Source organism: Pan paniscus, chromosome 9 (assembly GCF_029289425.2).
Source record: "Pan paniscus chromosome 9, NHGRI_mPanPan1-v2.0_pri, whole genome shotgun sequence".
NCBI classification, from domain to species: Eukaryota; Metazoa; Chordata; class Mammalia; order Primates; family Hominidae; genus Pan; species Pan paniscus.
This window is the reverse complement of record NC_073258.2, coordinates 119527743-119549041: the sequence shown is the minus strand read 5'-3', so window position 1 is coordinate 119549041 and position 21299 is coordinate 119527743. Positions and strand designations below refer to the sequence as shown.

The 21299-nt window shown below is 44.5% G+C and overlaps 1 long non-coding RNA gene and 2 pseudogenes across 1 annotated transcript in view; 2 read left to right on the top strand and 1 right to left on the bottom strand.

The window, feature by feature from the left end:
- Window positions 1–2854, top strand: part of LOC117975134 (uncharacterized) — a 30880-nt gene extending 28026 nt beyond the window's left edge. The window contains exon 3 of the long non-coding RNA XR_008620275.2: window positions 1122–2854. This is a non-coding gene — a long non-coding RNA (uncharacterized LOC117975134). The remainder of the gene's footprint in view (window positions 1–1121) is intronic.
- Window positions 2855–7629: 4775 nt separating this feature from the next.
- On the top strand, window positions 7630–11824 carry LOC129393037 (protein SETSIP-like; annotated as a pseudogene).
- An 8026-nt stretch (window positions 11825–19850) lies between these two features.
- LOC112441204 (cytochrome c oxidase subunit 7C, mitochondrial-like) lies at window positions 19851–21083 on the bottom strand (annotated as a pseudogene).
- Window positions 21084–21299: the final 216 nt, after the last annotated feature.

Sequence of the window (21299 nt, the reverse complement as noted above, 5' to 3'; positions counted from 1 at the left end):
TACCTGGCACAGGATTGGGTGACTCATTCATCCTCGTTCAGTCAAGAACAGAAGAAAGTCTAATTTAGGAATTTTCTTCAGGGCTACCAATTCAAGTGACTCCAAGAAGAGCAACGGTTTGAGGTTTTTAATTTTTGTTTCACATTATAGAAGTGATGCTTGCAAATTAAAATAATTTTAAAACAAACTAAAAAATAGAGTTATTTCATTCCTGTCATATACACACTTGTTAGAGTTGAGTTTAGCATGTATCCTTCCAGAACTATATCTATGCAATTATAAACACACACACGCAAAATACTACTATAAATGTTGTCTGGAGACTTACTTTTTAAAAATCTAATAATATATTATGGAGCTTACCATATTTGTATATAAATAGATCTGCATCATTCTTTACACAGGCTATGTAGTAATTGTATGGCTGTGCATTGATTTTATTTCACTACTGCATTTGAATAAGCGTATAGGTAGAGAAGCAGTCTCTACATGAAATGGCTAGCCCAGACAAAAAGGGATTTGGCAACCACTAGCCCAGACCAAAAGGGATTTAGCCTTGAACTGTGGGTACAAAGTCAGTGTAAACTGGCAAGGAAGGGAATTTACCAAACGTTTCAGTTTACAGAGTCCGGGTCTGTTCAAGAAACAAAATAGAAATCATGGAAGAGAAAGAACCAAGTATGAAATGGAATGGAGCCAACTGACAAGTGTGAGACCTGTAATCACCTAATTTGTGTATGCCGTTACCTTCCTACTGTATGAGCATAGTCCCTGCACCCTGAGGCAGCCAAGACATGACACAGCCTGTAGGAACAAGTGAAAGTGGCAAGTGTATGGGCCCTGGTTCATCTTGGACGAGAAAGTCCCACTGGCTTCCCAATGACAACAGAAAGTTACCCAAGCAAGTGTGGGCGAAATCCCACTAATGTTTCTAGAGCCAGCCAGTCTCATCATGGGTGCCCCCACTGCTTTCGCTTTCCCCAGCCACTTCTTACGCACGAAAACACGCCTCTTCTGCTGGGAAGCCCTCCCTCCTTTCTGAGAGTCCTCACCCACCCCAACTATCCAATCTCATTTCCCTCTTAGTTTCTTTTCTTTCTTTCTTTCTTTCTTTTTTTCAGACAGAGTCTCTGTCACTCAGGATGGGATGCAGTGGCATAATCTCAGCTCTCTGTAACCTCCACCTCCTGGTTTGAAGTGATTCTCCTGCCTCAGCCTCCCGAGTAGTTAGGATTACAGGCGTGTCCCACCAAGCCTGGCTAACTTTTGTATTTTGGGTAGAGATGCGGTTTTACCATGTTAGCCAGGCTGGTCTTGAATTCCTGGCCTCAAGTGATCCACCCTCCTTGGCCTCTGAAAGTGCTGGGATTACAAGCATGAGCCACCACGCCCGGCCTTATTTCCCTCTTAGTTTCTTTTTCTTTTCTTTTCTTTTTTTTTTTTTTGAGATGGCGTTTCGCTCTTTTTGCCCAGGCTGGGTGCAATGGCGCGATCTTGGCTCACCGCAACCTCCGCCTCCTGGGTTCAAGCGATTCTCCTGCCTCAGCCTCCCGAGTAACTGGGATTATAGGCATGCGCCACCACCCCAGCTAATTTTGTATTTTTAGTAGAGACAGGGTTTCTCCATGTTGGTCAGGCTGGTCTTGAACTCCTGACCTCAGGTGATCCACCTGCCTCGGCCTCCCAAAGTGCTGGGATTACAGGCGTGAGCCACTGCGCCCGGTTCCTTCTTAGTTTCTAATACCCATCCTGTTAGCTCAGACTGTTACTGTGTCAACAAAATGATGATGGAGCGCATTGAGACTATTAAAATGGGTTGTATAATCATTGCATGCCTATATCAAAACATCTCATGTATCCCATAAATATATACACCCACTATGTACCCACAAAAATTAAAATTAAAAATTTATTTAAACAATTAAAACTTTTTTTAAAAAAGAGTTGTAATATCCTGATGGTGTTGCCCACTCCAAAACATAGCATGAACCCATCCCTGTCAATTCGCCTTCACTGCCATGTCAGAAGTATGTGCTCATGGCCCTGTCTGCTGCTAAGCACAGGCATTTCTGCAAGTAAAATAAATAGTAATGAGCTATTTATAAATTTGCTTTATATAAATCCAATGAGTGGTGATCCAAGAAGTAACAAATTTTGGTAAATACAAAAACTGGGAATTTTAATCTGGGATTCTGTATAGTGTTAGGAAAGCTCAATGTTAGATTATTTGAATGCTAGTCAATAATGCTCATTGGCAATTTTTATTTAATTTATTTATTTATTTATTTATTTATTTATTTATTTATTTTTGAGATGGATCTTGCTCTGTCGCCCAGGCTGGAGTGCAGTGGCGCGATCTCGGCTCACTGCAAGCTCTGCCTCCTGGGTTCACGCCATTCTCCTGCCTCAGCCTCCCGAGTAGCTGGGACTACAGGCGCCCGCCACCACGCCCGGCTAATTTTTTGTATTTTTAGTAGAGACGGGGTTTCACGGGGTTAGCCAGGATGGTCTCGATCTCTTGACCTTGTGATCCGCCCGCCTCAGCCTCCCAAAGTACTGGGATTACAGGTGTGAGCCACTGCGCCCAGCCTGCATGTTTATGTTTTTTATTTTAAGAATGTTAACTTTTTTGGCTGGGCACAGTGACTCATGCCTTTAATTCCAGCACTTTGGGAGGGAGGTTGAGGCGGGAGAATCGCTTGAACCCACGAGGCAGAAGTTGCAGTGAGCTGAGATCGCACCACTGCACTCCAGCCTAGGTGACAGAGAGAGACCATGTCTCAAAAAAATTTAAAAATTAAAAAAAAAAGTCTTTTTCTTTGACGATCTTGCATACTAACATTTAAAACATTAAATAAAGTGTTATAAAAATACGGAATAGTTTTTAATATCAAGAATTTCTGAGAATTCCTGGGAATTTCTATTTTATTCCCAAATCCTAAAAATTGGCCATAAAATGATAATTTGAAGCTATTGATGGGTATTTTGGGTGCTATAATATAACTGTGTCTATTCTCATATAAGTTTAAAAAAAAGTTTTTTTTGAGTCGGAGTCTCACTCTGTTGTCCAGGCTGGAATGCAGTGGCACGATTTTGCCTCACTGCAACCTCTGCCCCCCTGCTTCATGTGATTCTCGTACCTCAGCCTCCTGAGTAGCTGGGATTACAGGCGCCTGCTGACACATCAGGCTAATTTTTTCATTTTTACTAGAGACAGGATTTCACCATGTTGGCCAGCTGGTTTCAAACTCCTGACCTCAACTGATTTGCCTGCCTTGGCCTCCCGAAGTGCTGGGATTACAGGCATGAGCCACTGCCTATGTTTAAATTTTTCCAAACCAAAATTGGATCATTTGGGCTACATTCCTGCACAAACTACTTTGATGACTTTCTAGCACCCCTAGGATAAAAGCCAACCTCTTCGTGCCCTTTAAAGCTTGCATAATTTTGACCTGTTCACCCTCCAGCTCCAACTCTCACTCTCCTACTGCTTTCCAGTGACATCAGCCTTCTCTCAGTTCCTCAAACTCATCACTTTCCTGACTCAAGGTCTTTGCCCATGCTGTTTACTCTGCTCAGAATATTTTTCAGCCCAGCACTTTGGGAGGCTGAGGCAGGTGGATCACATGAGGCCAGGAGTTTGAGACCAGCCTGGCCAATATGGTGAAACCCTGTCTCTACTAAAAATAAAAAAATTAGCTGGGTGTGGTGATGCATGCCTGTAATCTCAGCTACTCAGAAGGCTGAGGCGGGAGAATCACTTGAAGCTGGGAGGTGGAGATTGCAGTGAGCCGAGATCGAGCCATTGCACTCCAGCCTGGGTGACAGAGCGAGACTCCATTGCAGAAAAAAAAAAAAAAACTCTTGGGCGCGGTGGCTCATGCCTGTAATCCCAGCACTTTGGGAGGCCTAGGCGGGTGGATCACAAGGTCAAGAGTTCAAGACCAGCCTGGCCAATATGGTGAAACCCCGTTTTTACTAAAAATACAAAAATTAGCCAGGCGTGGTGACGTGTGCCTGTAATCTCAGCTACTTGGGAGGCTGAGGCAGGAGAATTGCTTGAACCCAGGAGGTGGAGGTTGCAGTGAGCTGAAATCGTGCCATTGCACTCCAGCCTGGGAGACAGAGCGAGACTCTGTCTCAAAAAAAAGAATACTCTTTCTGCTACTACTTCCCTGGCTAACTCTTACTTATCTTTATTTTATTTTATTTTATTATTTATTTATTTATTTTTGAGACGGAATCTCACTCTGTCGCCCAGGCTGGAGTGCAGTGGTGCGATCTTGGCTCACTGCAACCTCTGCCTCCCGAGTTCAAGCAATTCTTTTGCCTCAGCCTCCCGAGTAGCTGGGACTGCAGGCATGCACCACCAGGCCCGGCTATTTTTTTTTTTTTTTTTTTTTTTAGTAGAGATAGGGTTTCACCATATTGGCCAGGCGAGTCTCAAACTCCTGACCTCATGATCCACCCACCTCGGCCTCCCAAAGTGCTGGGATTGCAGGTTTGAGCCACCACGCCCGGCCTCTTACTTATCTTTAAATAGGAGTTCCTCTTAAAGGCTTTCCTTAGACCAACCTCCTGCCTGCTGCCAAATCTAAATCAGATCTTCCTGTGAAACTCTCCCACCATTCTACCATCCTTCATACCCCTTCTCACAGTTTATAGTGGTATATTTATTCACGTGCTTATTGGTTTAACGATTGTCCCTCACTATATTGTAAGGGCAGGGGGGATGTCCTTTTGGTTCACCCCTATTGTATCTATCTACACTCTTAGCACAATGCTGGGTACGAAATTGGCCCTCGGTAACTACTAGTGTAAACAATCTGACTGTGCAAGGGAGACAGATACTTTGACAAGAAGGAAATAAAGTTCAGCAAAATTGCTCTTAGTGAATATGTGACAGCTCTCAGAACCACCAAATTTTTTTTGTGTTGCCCACAAATTCCATTCTAGAATTTCACTTAAGATCAACATTGAGCTTGCCATTTGTCATTTCTGGAGTCTACCTCTCTCATTCTTCTTATTCTTTTTTTCTGAGATAGGGTCTCACTATGTCACCCAGGCTGGAGTACAGTGATACGAACATGGCTTACTGCAGCCTTGACCTCCGGGTTCAATCAATCCTCATGCCTCAGCCTCCCATGTAGCTGGGACCACAGATGCCCACCACCACACCTGGCTACTTTTTTTTTTTTTTTTTCTTTTTTGTAGAGAAGGGGTTTTGCCATACTTCCCAGGCTGGTCTCAAATTCCTGGGCTCAAGCGATCTGCCCGCTTCAGCCTCCCAAAGTGCTGGGGTTACAGTGTGTGCCATTGTGCCTGGCCCCTTTCTTCTTTTTTGTTTTATTTTGTTTTGCTTTTTTCAGACAGAGTCTCACTCTGTCACCCAGGCTGGAGTGCAGTGGCATGATCTTGGCTTCCTGAAACCCCTGCCTCCTGGGCTTAAGCAATTCTTGAGCCTCAGCCTCCCAAGTAGCTGGGATTACAGGTGCATGCCACCACGCCTGGCTAATTTTTGTATTTTTAGTGGAGACGGGGTTTCATCATGTTAGTCAGGCTGGTCTCGAACTCCTGACCTCAAATGATCCACCCGCCTTGGCCTCCCAAAGTGCTGGGATTACAGGCATAAGCCGCTGCGCCTGGCCCCTTTCTTCTTCTTCTTCTTTTTTTTTTTGGATTGGAGATGGAGTCTAGCTCTGTCGCCCAGGCTGGAGTGCAGTGGCACGATCTTGGCTCACTGCAACCTTTGCCTCCTGGGTTCAAGCAATTCTTCTGCCTCAGCCCCCGGAGTAGCTGGGATTACAGGTGCCCGCCAGAACGCCCGGCTAATTTTTTGTATTTTTAGTAGAGACGGGGTTTCACCGTGTTAGCCAGGACGGTCTTCATCTCCTCACCTCGTGATCCCCCCGCCTTGGCCTCCCAAAGTGCTGGGATTACAGGCCTGAGCCACAGCGCCCGGCCTGGCCCCTTTCTTCTTAACAACCTTAAATAAAAAACTGATCCTCTAAGGCTGGCAACGGAGGGAAAAAGCAGCTCAGGAGAATTAACAGGCGTAAGCCAATTGCTATGTGTGGAACTGATTTGCCTAGAATTCCATGGTTTTTGTTGTTGTTGTTGTTGTTGTTTGGCTAGTCAAGTGAAGCAGTAGGGAGTGGAGAAGGAATAAATAAATCTGTGACTGGTTGTGATAAATTAGCTGTAAACACCACTGCACTTGGACCATCTCCAGGCTGGCGTGCAGCGGCGAGATCTTGGCTCACTGCAAGCTCCGCCTCCTGGGTTCACGCCATTCAGCTGCCTCAGCCTCCCGAGTAGCTGGGACTAAAGGCCCTTGCCACCATGCCCAGCTAGTTTTTGTATTTTTAGTAGAGACAGGGTTTCACCGTGTTAGCCAGGATGGTCTCAATCTCCTGACCTAGTGATCCGCCCGCCTCGGCCTCCCAAAGTGCTGGAATTACAGGCGTGAGCCACCACGCTAGGCCCTGTAGTTTATATTTAATGTGTTTATTTTTAGAGACAGAGTCTTGCTTTGTCACCCAGGCTGGAGTGTAGTGGCAGGATCAGGGCTCACTGCAGCCTGGAACTCCTGGGCCCAAATGATCTTCCTACTTCAGCCTCCTGAGTAGCTGGGATGACAGGATTGCAACACCATGCCTGGCTAACTTTTTACTTTTTAAAGAGATGGGGTCTCACTATGTTGCCCAGGATGGTGTCAAACTCCTGGACTCAAGCAATTCTCCTGCCTCAGCCTCCCAAGGTACTGAGCTTGTAGGTGTCAGCCACCGTGCCTGGCAGCCCCAAGTTTTGACTCTTATCCCAAGATTTAGTTTTTGGTCCAAGTAAAAGAGGGCACTTCGTTATTGTTTCTACAGACATTGAAAAGATAATAGAACATTATGAACAACTTTTTATCAATATAAATTTAACAACATAAATGAAATGAATAAATTCCTGGAAGGACACAAATGACCACACTGACTCAAGAAGAAATAAAATATGTGAATAGTCCTATATCAATTAAATAAACTGGATTTGAAATTTAAAATCTTAGGCCCTGGTGAGTTAATTGTTAACAAAATATTAGCAAATTGAACTCAGCAATATGTAAAAAGGATAATACAGCCTTCCAAAGTGAGTTTATTCTAGGAATGCAAGCTGGGTTTAACATTTGAAAATCAATTAATGTAATTCGCCATGTTAATAGAATAAAGGAGAAAAACCATATGATTATCTCAGATGCATAAAAACATTTAACCAAATTCAAAACCAAAATTTGTAACAATAACAACGAAAACCCCCCAAAACCCAAACTTTCACCAAGACTTTTTTGCCCACAATTCACCTTGTACCCTTACTTCCCCACTTTCTACTGTGCACCAGGGATCTCTCTCCGTGGTCAACCCTGGAGGAGTCAACACTCAACTTTAAACAAATATTTGGGGCCTGTTAGGAGCTGAGGGTACTGTCGTGAATATGCAGATGAGGTCCCTACCTTTTAGAATTTATCTTCTTGGAAATAGGCTTGATTTTATTAAGGGTTCTGGAAGGACTCCTTTCACTTTCATTCTATCCATGCCACTTTAAAAAAATCTGTGGGTGGTTTTCTGAGCTTCATTCTGTTGAGCAATGAGACTCGTGGTCTGGTTGTTGGACTTTTCTAGCAGCACGGCCCTGAAATGCCAGTCTCTACTACTGCGTCAAAAGAAGAAACCAAGTCTGCCTTGTGCTCTGAGACCAGAGAAGACATCCATCTCTCTGGGCTTGCAGAAGAAGACAGAAAAAAAACCAGCGGAAGCAATTGAACTTATTGATAAAGTACAAAATGAAATAGACTTAATGAACAAGCCAGTGAGGAGATTTTGAAGCTAGAAAAAGAAATATGGCAAACTCCGCCAACCATTTTTTCCAAAGAGATCAGAGTTGATTGCCAAAATCCCAAATTTTGGGGTAATAATATTTGTCAACAATCCACAAGTGTTTACACTGCTTGGGGAGGAGGATAAAGAGGCACTGCATTATTTGACCAGAGTTGAATTGACAGAATATGAAGATATTTATTAGGTTACAGAATAGATGTTTATTTTGATGAAAATTCTTACTATGAAAATAAAGTTCTCCAAAGAATTTCACCTGAATGAGAGTGGTGATCCATCTTCAAAGTCCACTGCAATCAAATGGAAATCTGGAGGGGATTTGATAAAGCATTCAAGTCAGACACAGAATACAGCCAGAGTGAGGAATCGGAGAGCTTTTTTACCTGGTTCACTGAGCATTTTGATGCAGGTGCTGGAGAGTTAGGAGAGGTCATCAAAGATGATATTTGGCCAAACCCATTACAGCTCTACTTGGTTCCTGATATGGATGATAAAGAAAAAGAAGAAGATGATGATGAAGAGTTGGAAGATACTGACAAAGGAGAGGAGGATGAAATAGGAGATGGCTAATAGAACACTGATGGATTCCAACCTTCCTTTTAAAAAATGTTCCCCATTTTCTGGGAGCAAGTTGCGGTCTTTTTGTTTTTTCCCTCTTGTGCCCATTCACACTGTTCCTGAGGTTTCTTTTCTTTATACCATGGGTGTTATTTTGGGGGGATGCACCTTGAGCAGAACAGAGTGGGAAAAGAGTCTCTATCCCTTTCCATCCCAAATTCATTTTTATCCCTTCCTGTCTGAACAAAAACTGTATGGAATCAACACCACCAAGCTCTGTGGGAGAAAAGAAAAACCTACTTCCTTCGCTCTGCTGGAAGCTCGGGGGTGCTAGGCCCCTATGTAGTTATGCATAGAATTCTTGCTTTTTTCCTCCTTTCTCTGTGTATTGGGCTCAGAGAGTTCACTGTGTCTCTGTGTGAACATGGACAGTTAGCATTTACCAACATGTATCCATCTACTTTCTCCTGTTTAAAAAAAGGCAAAAAAAGGCCAGGAGAAGGGAGTTAAATGTGAATTGAGACTGGGCGCGGTGGCTCACATCTGTAATTCAGGCACTTTGGGAGGCTAAGGTGGGTGGATCACTTGAGGTCAGGAGTTTGAGACCAGCCTGGCCAAAATGGTGAAACCCTGTCTCTACTAAAAATACAAAAATTAGCCGGGCGTGGTGGCGGATGCTTGTAATCCCTGCTACTCAGGAAGCTCGGGCAGGAGAATCATTTAAACCTGGGAGGTGGAGGTTGCAATGAGCCGAGATTGTGCCACTGCACTCCAGCCTGGGGAAAAGAGTGAGACTGTATCTCAAAAAAAAAAAAAAAAAAAAAAGGGAGAAAAAAACCTTTAAAAAACAGGGTTATAGAAAATCAGCAAAGGGAGAATTTGAGATATTTCGGTGGGTTAAGTAGGCATTTTGACAACATGGCTTCTCCTTTGGCATATTTAATGATATTGTTTAACAGACATCGTTAAGATAACACTTTTATTTTGAGATGGAGTTTCACTGTGTCGCCCAGGCTGGAGTGCAGTGACATGATATCGGCTCACTGCAACCTCCGCCTCTTGGGTTCAAGTGATTCTCCTGCCTCAACCTCCTGAGTAGCTGGCTGGGATTACAGGCATGCACAACCATGCCAGGCTAATTTTTGATTTTTTTTTTTTTTGAGACGGAGTCTCACTCTGTCGCCAGGCTAGGGTGCACTGGCACAACCTTGGCTCACTGCAACCTCCACCTCCCGGGTTCAAGCGATTCTCCCGCCTCAGCCTCCCTAGTAGCTGGGACTACAGGCGCATGCCACGCCCAGCTAATTTTTGTATTTTTAGTAGAGATCACCAACTTGGCCAGGCTGGTCTCGAACTCCTGGCCTCAGATAATCTGCCCACCTTGGCCTCCCAAAGTGCTAGGATTACAAGCATGAGCCACGACGCCTGGCCAAGATAACACTTTTAAAATAAAGTTTTACATTTATTTATTTATTTAGAGATGGAGTCTCGCTCTGTCGCCCAGGCTGGAGTGCAGTGGTGTGATCTCAGTTCATTGCAACCTCCGTCTCCTGAGTTCAAGCTATTCTTCTGCCTCAGCCTCCCGAGTAGCTGGGACTACAGGCATGTGCCACCATGCCTGGCTAATTTTTGTATTTTTTGTAGAGATGGAGTTTCACCATGTTGCCCAGGCTGATCTCAAACCCCTGAACTCAAGCCATCTGCCGGCTGGGGCCTCCCAAAGGGCTGGGATTACAGCAGGTAGCCACAATCCCTGGCCCAGAGGCTCAGTTTTAAATATTAAAAATGTACAAGTTGACTTGTGGCCAGGCGCAGTGGCTCACACCTGCAATCCCAGCACTTTGGGAGGCCAAGGAGGGTGGATTAACTGAGGTCAGGAGTTTGGGACCAGCCTGGCCAACATGGCGAAATCCTGTCTCTACTAAAAATAAAAATTAAAAAAAATTGGCCAGGTGTGGTGGCATGCACCTGCAGTCCCAGCTACTGGGGAGGCTGAGGCAGGAGAATCACTTGAACCCGGGAGGCAAAGGCTGCAGTGAGCTGAGATCATGCCACTGCACTCCAGCCAGGGCAACAGAGTGAGACTGTCTCAAAAACAAAAACAAAAACAAAACAAAACAAAAATGTACAAGTTGGTTTGTTACAATAAAACTAAACATATACAAACACACAAAATAAATAAATCCATGTTTGGGGGCTGGGTGCGGTGGCTGACGCTTGTAATCCCAGCACTTTGGGAGGCCAAAATGGGTGGATCATGAGGTCAAGAGATCGAGACCATTCTGGCCAAAATGGTGAAACCCCCATCTCTACTAAAAATACAAAAATTAGCTGGGCGTGGTGGCACATGCCTGTAGTCCCAGCTACTCGGGAGGCTGAGGCAGGAGAATCGCTTGAACCTGGGAGGCAGAGGTTGCAGTAAGTCGGGATCATGCCACTGGACTCCATCCTGGGGGACAGAGTGAGACTCCATCTCAAAAAAAAAAAAAAAAACCATGTGTACTTGTCTCCAAAACTTTTCTTCTCTCACCCAATTCTCCATAATTTCTCATAAATTAGTTTAAATAATTACTACACCTACAAGTTCTTTCAGTGCCCTAGGAGGTAATTTATCTGGGCCCAAGAGTCTTGAACTCCTTGAAATACACAGAGGCTCACTTACTATCTTTCCCACACTTTGGGCTTCAGTTTACATTTAACTCCTTTCTCCTGGCTCCATGTGCCCAAGCACTAGATTAATATCTTACCTACTTGCTCTAAACTATGAAATCCAGCTTCATTGAAGTAGAATTCACATATTATTTAAGTTTTTTTTTTCCTGAGACAGCATCTCACTCTGTCTCCCAGGCTGGAGTGCAGTGGTACAGTCAAAGCTCACTGCAGCCTCAATCACCTGGGCTCAAGCAATCCTCCTGCCTCCTTCCAAGTAGCTGGGACTACAGATGCATACACTATCATGCACAGCTAATTTTGTTTTTTTAGTAGAGATGGGGTCTCACTACGTTGCCTAGGCTGGTCTCAAACTCCTGGGCTCAAGTGATTCTCCCACCTCAGCCTCCCCAACTGCTGGGCTTACAGGCATGAGACACTATGGCTGGTCATCACATATCATTTAAAGAATACACATATTTGGCTGGGCGTGGTGGCTCATGCCTGTAATCCCAGCACGCTGGGAGGCCGAGGCAGGTGGATCACGAGGTCAGGAGACCAAGACCATCCTGGCTAACATGGTGAAACCCTGTCTCTACTAAAAATACAAAAAATTAGCCGGGCGTGGTGGCAGGTGCCTGCAGTCCCAGCTACTTGGGAGGCTGAGGCAGGAGAATGGCGTGAACCCGGGAGGCGGAGCTTGCAGTGAGCAGAGATCTCACCACTGCACTCCAGCCTGAGCGACAGAGTGAGACTCCGTCTCAAAGAAAAAAAAAAGAATACACATATTCAAGTGTACAATTCAATCTTTTTTTTTTTTTTTTTGAGACAGAGTCTTTCTTGTTGCCCAGACTGGAGCACAATGGCATGATCACAGCTCACTGAAACCTCCGCCTCCCAGATTCAAGTGATTCTCCCACCTCAGCCTCCCAAGTAGCTGGGACTACAGGCACCCACCATCATGCCCGGCTAATTTTTGTGTTTTTAGTAGAGACGGGGTTTCACCATGTTGGCCAGGCTGGTCTTGAACTGCTGACCTCAGGTGATCCACCCGCCTCAGCCTCCCAAAGTGCTGGGATTACAGGCATGAGCCACTGCACCCAGCGATCATTAACTTTTTTTTTTTTTTTTGAGACAGTGTCTCACTCTGTCGCCCAGGCTGGAGTGCAGTGGCAAGATCTCAGCTCACTGCAACCTCCACCTCCTGGTTTAAGCAATTCTCCCACCTCAGCTTCCTGAGTAGTTGGGGCTTCAGGTGTGCACCATCACACCTGGCTAATTTTTTTGTATTTTTTGGTAGAGACAGGATTTCGCCATTTTGGTCAGGCTGGTCTTGAACTCCTCAGGTGATCTGACCTCCTCAGCCTCCCAAAGTGTTGGGATTACAGGTGTGAGCCACCGTGCTAGGCCTCAATCTTTTTTAGTATATTTACAAGCCTGTGGAACCATCACTACCATCTAATTTTAGAACATTTTCATACTCCATTAGCAGTCAATCCTAAACACTTTTGAAGTGTTTAAAGGACAGTGTCTTTTTATTTTTTATTTTTTTTTGAGACAGAGTCTCACTCTGTCACCCAGGCTGGAGTGCAGTGGCACGATCTCGGCTCACTGCAAGCTCTGCCTCCCGGGTTCATGCCATTCTCCTGCCTCATTCTCCAGAGTAGCTGGGACTACAGGTGCCTGCCAGCACGCCCGGCTAATTTTTTGTATTTTTAGTAGAGACAGGGTTTCACCATGTTAGCCAGGATGGTCGCGATCTCCTGACCTCGTGATCTGCCCGCCTCAGCCTCCCAAAGTGCTGGGATTACAGGCGTGAGCCACCGCGACCGGCCTAAAGGACAGTGTTCTTTATTACAGTCTTTAGTTGTTTCTCTTTTTAGTCTAAAGAGGGCTTCGGCCTCCTGAGAATTGCTCCTATGACTGGTACACACATGCTCTGCTATTTGTCTTTGAACTTGCCCTTCTGTTTTCTTTCTTTATTTTCTTTTTGATTTATTTATTTATTTTATTATTATTTTTTGAGACACAGTCTCGCTCTGTCACCCAGGCTGGAGTGTAGTGGTGCAATCTTGGCTCACCGCAACCTTCGCCTCCTGGGCTCAAGTGATCCTCCCACCTCAGCCTCCCACATAGCTGGGATTACAGGCGCATGCCACCACACTTGGCTAATTTTTGTATTCTTAGTAGAGATGGGGTTTCACCATGTTGGCCAGGCTGGTCTCCAACTCCCGACCTCAGATGATCTGCCTGCCTTGGCCTCTCAAAGTGCTGGGATTACAGGAGTAAACCACCGTGCCCAGCCGTTCTTTTTGATTAAAAAAATTGTTTTGTTTGTTTGTTTGTTTTTTAGTAGAGACAAGGTTTCACCATGTTGCCCAGCTGGTCTCAAACTCCTGGGCTTAAGTGATCTGCCTGCCTTGGCCTCCCAAAGTATTAAAAAAAATTTTTTTTATAGCGATGGGGTCTTCATATGTTGCCCAGGCTGTTCTCAAAGTCTCAAGTGATCCTCCCATCTTAGCCTCCAAAAATGCTGGGATTACAGGAATGAGCCACCATGCCAGGCCTGCCCTTCTGTTTTCTTCTTTTTTACTATATATTTTTTCAATTTATTTATTTATTTAAAAAATGTAGAGACAGGGTGTCACTCTGTCGCCCAGGCTAGTGCTATAGACGTGTGCCACCAAACCCAGCTAAATTTTTTGTATTCTTTATAGAGACAGGCCATGTTGCCCAGGCTAGTCTCAAACTCCTGGACTCAAGTGATCTGCCTGCCTCGACCTCCCAAAGTGCTGGGATTACAGGTATGAGCCACTGCGCCCAGCCGTGAGCCACCTGTTTTCTCTTTGCCCTTAGGACCATAGTGGATGGTCATAGTGGGTGTTGTCTCCACAATATCCATTTCACTCTCCCTCAACTGCGTAGCAGCCTGTACAGTTGGAGCTCCAACTGCTGGAGAAGGAGGTTTTGACTGTACCACACCTAAAGTCTTTATTTCCTCTATACTTTTCAGTTAAATGAGCCAATACATTTCCTTTATACTTTAAGTCCATTTGTGGTGTGTTTTTGTTAAATTGATACAGCATCCTACTTAGGAGTCATTCATTTGTTTTTTTTTTGTTGATTTGTTTTTGTTTTTGTTTTTTGAGACAGAGTAAGACTCTGTCTCCCAGGCTGGCATGCAGTGGCATGGTCTTGGCTCACTGCAACCTCCACCTCCCAGGTTCAAGCAATTCTCCTGACTTAGCCTCCCGAGTAGCTGGGACTACAGGCACGTGCCACCACACCCGGCTAAGTTTTTGTATTTTTAGTAGAGACAGGGTTTCGCCATGTTGGCCAGGATGGTCTCGATCTCTTGACCTTGTGATCTGCCTGCCTTGGCCTCCCAAAGTGCTGGGATTACAGGCGGAAGCCACCGCGTCTGGCCTCATTTGTTATTTTTTAACAGCTTTATTGAGACGTAGTTTACATACCATGCAATGTACCCATTTAAAGTACACATACAGGCTGGGTGTGGTGGCTCATGCCTATAATCCCAGCACTTTGAGAGGCGGAAGTGGGGCAATCACTTGAGCCCTGGAGTTGGAGACCAGACTGTGCAACACAGAGAGACCTCATTTCTTAACAAAATTAGCCAGGTATGGTGGCGCATGCCTGTGTCTCAGCTACTTGGGAGGCTGAGGTGGGAGAATCCCTTGGGTCCAGGAGGTTGAAGCTTCAGTGAGTTGTGATGGTACCACTGCACTCCAGCCTGTATGTGCCTGGGTGACAAAGTGAGACCCTGTCACAAAACAAAACAAAATAAAACAAAAACAAAACAAAACAAAAAACAAACAAGAAAATCCCAAACAACCCAAGGTGGGGTACATACAAAATGGTTTTTTAGTTTATTTACAGAGCTGTGCAACCACCGAAGCAGGCAGATCACTTGAGCCCAGAAGTTTGAGACCAGCCTGGGCAACATGATGAAACATTGTCTCTACCAAAAAAATCACTACAATTAATTTTAGGATATTTTCCTCACCCCAAAAAGGAGCCCTATACTCATTAGCAGTCAATTTCCATTTCTACCCATGTTGAGCTCCTGACTTCCAGAACTGTAAGATAATAAAGTGGTATTGGGTTAAGCCACTACATTTGTTATGGCAGCAATATTTATATATCTTCTTTGCAGAAATTTCTATTCAAATCTTTCCCCATTTTTTTTCTTTCTTTTCTTTCTTTCTTTCTTTCTTTTTTTTTTTTTTGAGACGGAGTTTCGCTCTTGTTGCTCAGGCTGGAGCGGAATGGTGATCTCGGATCACCACAACCTCTGCCTCCTGGGTTCAAGCGACTCTCCTACCTCAGCCTCCCAACGAGCTGGGATTACGGGCATGTGCCACCACGCCCAGCTAATTTTGTAGCTTTAGTAGAGATAGGGTTTCACCATGTTGGTCAGGGTGGTCTCAAACTCCCAACCTCAGGTGATCCACCCGCCTTGGCCTCCCAAAGGGCTGGGATTACAGGCCTGAGTCACTGAGACCGGACTTTTGCCCATTTTTCAATTGGATCATTTATCTTTTTATTGTTGAGTTGTTAGAGCTCTTTATTTATTTTGGATACAAGTCCCTTATCAGATATATGATTTGCAAGTATTTTCTCACATTCTGTGAGTTTTTTCACTTTCTTGATTCTGTCTTTTGAAGCACAAAAGTATTTAATTTTGATGATGTCCAATTTGTCTATTTTTGTTGTTGTTTGGGTTTTTGGTGTCATATCTAAGAAGACTTTCTCTGACTTAAGGTCATAAAGATTTACTCTTGTTTTCTTCTAAACATTTCATAGTTTTAGCTTTTACATTTAGGTCTATAATCCACTTTAGTTAGTTTTTGTATGTGGTGTAAAGAAGGGGTCCAACTTTCTTCTTTTGCATGTAGATATCCAGTTGTCCCAGCACAATTTATTGAAAAGATGATTTTTTTCCTCACTGAATTGTCTTAGCACCCTTTTTGAAAATCAATTGACCGTAAAGCTAACAGTTTATTTCTGAACTTTCTGGTCTGTTCCATACAGTACCATACAGCCTTGATTACTGTAGCTGCTCGTGATTTTTCAATAAAATTTAAAACATTTTTAAAAATTTTGCCGGGCATGGTGGCTCATGCCTATAATCTCAGTACTTTGGGAGGTTGAGGCGGGAAGATCATTTGAGGTCAGGAGTTCAAGACCAGCCCGACCAACATGGTGAAACCTCCTCTCTACTAAAAATACAAAAATTACCTGAGCGCAGTGGTGTGCACCTGTAATCCCAGCTACTAGGGAGGCTGAGGCAGGAGAATTGTTTGAGCCCCAGGAGGCAGAGTTTGCAGTGAGCCGAGATTGTGCCACTGCACTCCAGCCTGGGCGACAAGCGAGACTCTGTCTCACAGATAAATAAATAATTTAAATTTTTTGTAGAGATAGAGTCTCACTATGCTACCCAGGCCCGTTTCAAACTCCTGAGCTCAAGCAATCCTCCTGCCTCGACCTCCTAAAGTGCTGAGATTATAGACATGAGCCACTGCGTCCTGCCTAAATACAATTTTTATTCTAAAGACAGTATATTATTATTACAGATAAATAAGAGGAAAAGGGAAGAAGAAAAAAATTACCAATTATTTCAAGACAACCATTGTTAATGAATTAATATGTTTTATCCCTTTCTTGTTTCTATGTTTTATTTTTTAACATAACTGAGATTAGAATGTACAGTCAGCTCTTTGTAACTGTGAGTTCTGCATCCTGGGATTCAACCAACTACAGATTGAAAATATTTGAAAAAGGAAAGGATGGCTGCATTTGTACTGAACATGCACAGGTTTTTTTGTCCTGTCATTATTTCCTAAACAATACAGTAAAACTACTATTCACACAGCATTTACATTGCATTAGGTATTATAAGTAACCTAGAGATGATTTAAAGTATATGGGAGGATGTGAGTAGGTTGCATGCAAATACTACATTATTTTATATTAGGAACTTGTGGCCAGGCACGGTGGCTCACGCCTCTAATCCCAGCACTTTGGGAGACCGAGGCGGGGGATCACCTGAGGTCAGCAGTTTGAGACCATCCTGGCCAACATGGTGAAACCCATCTCTACCAAAAATACAAAAATTAGCTGGGTGTGGTGGTACCTGCCTGTAATCCCAGCTACTCAGGAGGCTGAAGCAGGAGAATCGCTTGAACCCAGGAGGCAGAGGTTGCAGTGAGCCGAGATCGTGCCACTGCACTCCAGCCTGGGCGACAAGAGTGAAACTCTGTCTCAAAAAAAAGAAAAGCAACAACATAAAAAGAAGGAACTTGTATATTGTGGATTTTGGTATCTGTGGGGACAGGGGGAGTCCTAGAACCAATCTTCCACAGATACTGAGGGATGACTGCAAATACAATTTTGTATTTTGCACCTTTTAATTAACATTGTAATAGGCCAGGCGCAGTGGCCCACAACACTTTGGGAGACCCAGGTGGGTGGATCACATGAGGCCAGGAGTTCGAGACCAGCTTGGCTAACGTGGCAAAAACCCATCTCTACTAAAAATATTTAAAAATTAGCTGGGTGTGCTGGCACACACCTGTAATCCCAGTAGGGAGGCTGAGGCACAAGAATCATTTGAACTGGGGAGGCCAAGATTGCACCACTGCACCCCAGCCTGGATTGTAAAAAAAGCATTTTCTCGTGGTACTAGAAAACTTAACACAGCATCTTTTTTTTTTTTTTTTTTTTTTTTTTTTTGAGGTGCAGTCTCGCTCTGTCACCAGGCTGGAGTACAGTGGCGCGATCTCGGCTCACTGCAAGCTCCACCTCCCGGGTTCACGCCATTCTCCTGCCTCAGCCTCCCGAGTAGCTGGGACTGCAGGCACCCGCCACCACACCTGGCTAATTTTTTTTTATTTTTAGTAGAGACGGGGTTTCACCATGTTAGCCAGGATGGTCTCAATCTCCTGACCTCGTGATCTGCCCGCCTCGGCCTCCCAAAGTACTGGGATTACAGGTGTGAGCCACCGCGCCTGGCCCACAAAGCATCTTTCCCAACGGTTGCATTAGTGTTCTACTGTGAGAATATATTATCATTTATTTAACCAGTCTCATATTTTTTGATACTTAAGTTATTCCCATTTTTTCTTATAAATAACGCTGCATCATTGTGAATAAATTTGTGTTATGTTCTGGATAACTTTCTTAGGATAATTTAACAGGAATATGATTGATACGCATCACCAGATGGTTTCCCTAAAAGTGGCATCAATTTAGCCCACCACTAGCAGGGCATAAAGACAGCCACCACACTGCATGCTTGCCAGTACTGGGTATTTTCTCACCACCCCCAACCCTTTTTTTTTTTTTTTTTTTGAGATGGAGTCTTGCTCTGTTGCCCAGGCTGGAGCACAGTGGCGCAATCTCGGCTCACTGCAAACTTCGCCTCCCAGGTTCATGCAATTCTCTGCCTCAGCCTCCCAGGTATCTGGGATTACAGGTGCCTGCCACCACGCCCAGCTAATTTTTTGTATTTTTAGTAGAGACGGAGTTTCACCATGTTGGCCAGGCTGGTCTCGAACTCCTGACCTCATGATCCACCCGCCTTGGCCTCCCAAAGTGCTGGAATTATAGGCATGAGCCACTGCGCCAGGCCACACATTTTTAACTTTTGCAAATTTTACAGATGAAACGGTACCTGGTTCTTAAAATTTGCATTTCTTTTGTTATTAGTGAAGTTGAACATTTTCCCACGTGTCTTTTAGCCCAATATATTTCCTCTTTTGTGAACTGTTCAACTTCATTTATCTTTCAGCTGGGTCCTTGATCAATTTTGACTACTTTCCTTGGACCCTACCTTTCCTATCACTTCCCAACTCTTAACACATGGGAGTAATTCACTCAGAACACAAAGAAAGGAGCTTTCTAAATAATGAGAATATTTAAAAATATATAGACATCTGAAAAGGGACTTTTCTTCAGAAAGTGTAGAGATGAACAAATGGGGTCATAGGAAATCTACCACCTCTGACAGGAATATTAGCCCTCTCTGACCTGCTCTAGCAGCCAGAAAAGTTGACAAATGTAGCCCTTCCTGGGCAAAGCACTTGAGAATTTCTGTATTTAAAAATCTCCAATTCTGGCTGGGCACGGTGGCTCACACCTGTAATCCCAGCACTTTGGGAGGCCAAGACAGGAAGATTACTTGTGTCCAGGAATTCAAGACCAGTCTGGACAACATGGCAAAGCCCTGTCTCTACAAAATATAAAAATACTAGCCGAGCATACTGGTGCATACCTGTGGTCCCAGCTACTCAGGAGGCTGAGGTAGGAGGATCGCTTGAGCCCAAGAGGTTGATGCTACAGTGAGCTGTGACTGTGCCACAGCACTCAGTCTGGGCAGCAGTGAGACCTTGTCTCACACACACACACACACACACACACACACACAAACACAAAAAAACCCCTCTGAGTTCAAGTTCCCCATGTCTTACATATAATCTTGAATATCAGCTCCTCAGGATGATGATAAAGATCTAAGCAGTCTTGTATTTGGAAAAGACAAGAGAAGGAGGGGCCACTGTAAACGGGGAATGAGAAGCCATTATCTATTTATGTCCAAGGCTAAATTGATTGACTGATTTTTCATGTCATGAGTTTATTCACAAACATATCTAGTATGCTACATGAGTTCAAGAGTTTGATCCATTTTTCAAAGGGCAACTCTTGAAACACTCTTCATGTCTGTTCAATGGATAAACTAAAACATTCTTATTTCTTAAGCAGTTGGTGTTTTACTTTAAAGAAGGGTGCCGCAGATCCCGATCCCAGTACAAAGTCATCATAATTAGTAACTGCCACGTGTTTTTCATTGAAAATGGCAAATTCTTCCCTGGGCCCTCCGCATAGTGGCTCCTGCAGACCACAGATGTTGTCAACCATCTAATGCTCTGTCCCCACATGGAGCTCTTGGAAGCTCCACCAAAGTTGTAGAGACCCAAGCCAGAAGCAATGGCGGCACCATACCCACTTGTTCATACCAAGTCCTCCTTTGCTCAGGACCTTGTTCCCCTGTGTCTGAAAGAGTAAATGTAAACGGTATTAACACAGGTATGGGGTAGATATGAACAAGGACCAGCCAACTTTCAGGAGTTTGAACCTCTACACAGACAATTGTAAAGATCTATGTAGGACTCCTCAGTTATTTTGTAGGGAGAAATTGATAATTCCTTGATAATTGATAATGCCTTTTTTTTTTTTTTGAGATGGAGTCCCACTCTGTTGCCCAGGCTGGAGGGCAGTGGCACGATCTCGGCTCCCTGCAACCTCTGCCTCCTGGGTTCAAGCAATTCTCCTGCCTCAGCCTCCCGAGTAGCTGGGAATACAGGTGCGTGCCACCACACCCGGCTAATTTTTTGTATTTTTAGTAGAGACGGAGTTTCACCACGTTGGCCAGGCTGGTCTTGAACTCCTGACCTTGGATGATTCACCTGCCTCAGCCTCCTAAAGGGCTGGGATTACAGGCATGAGCCACTGCGCCTGGCCAATATCCTCTATCTTTAATAAGCATGTCCAAGCAAGAATGGGATGGCTAACTAATCTGAATTCCAGCCAGTCCATGGAAGGTGATGTAAGGTGAAAAAGTATGATTTCACAGGGCCAGGCATCATCACATCACCGAGCTACTTGTGAATTAGATAAGCCTATTCGCATGAGGGGACTCTGAGCATGAGTGGGAATCCCACAAAAGTCAAGCTACAAGGTTGAAGGTAGAGGGGGAATACCAAACCGGAACCTGACATTTCAGACTGCTTCCCTGACAGGTCCTTTCAAAGAAACAAGAACTGAAATGCAGGCTTAACTGGCATGCAAAACAGGCAGCTATTTCAGTCTGAATCATAAGCAGGGGCCACAGTGGGCCATCTGAAACTGAGGGGCAAAGGAAATCTGCACACCAAGGCCTGAGCTGCTTATGACAAATAATTGAAACTGTCCAGGCAACTGGTCCATTCCAAGCATTAGCTGTGCTGGGAGCTGAGCCATGAAGCAGAATTTTAGATTTTCTTTCTTGCTAGAGCCGTGCAACAATGATCCTTCCCCTCCACCCCTCCCCTCTTCCCCAATATTCCTGCATTCCCCTTGCCTGTCACAGGACTGCGGGGCAGTGGCCTCTTAGCATGGCTTTCCTTTGACTGCGGTGTTGCCACGTCACCTGGTGCT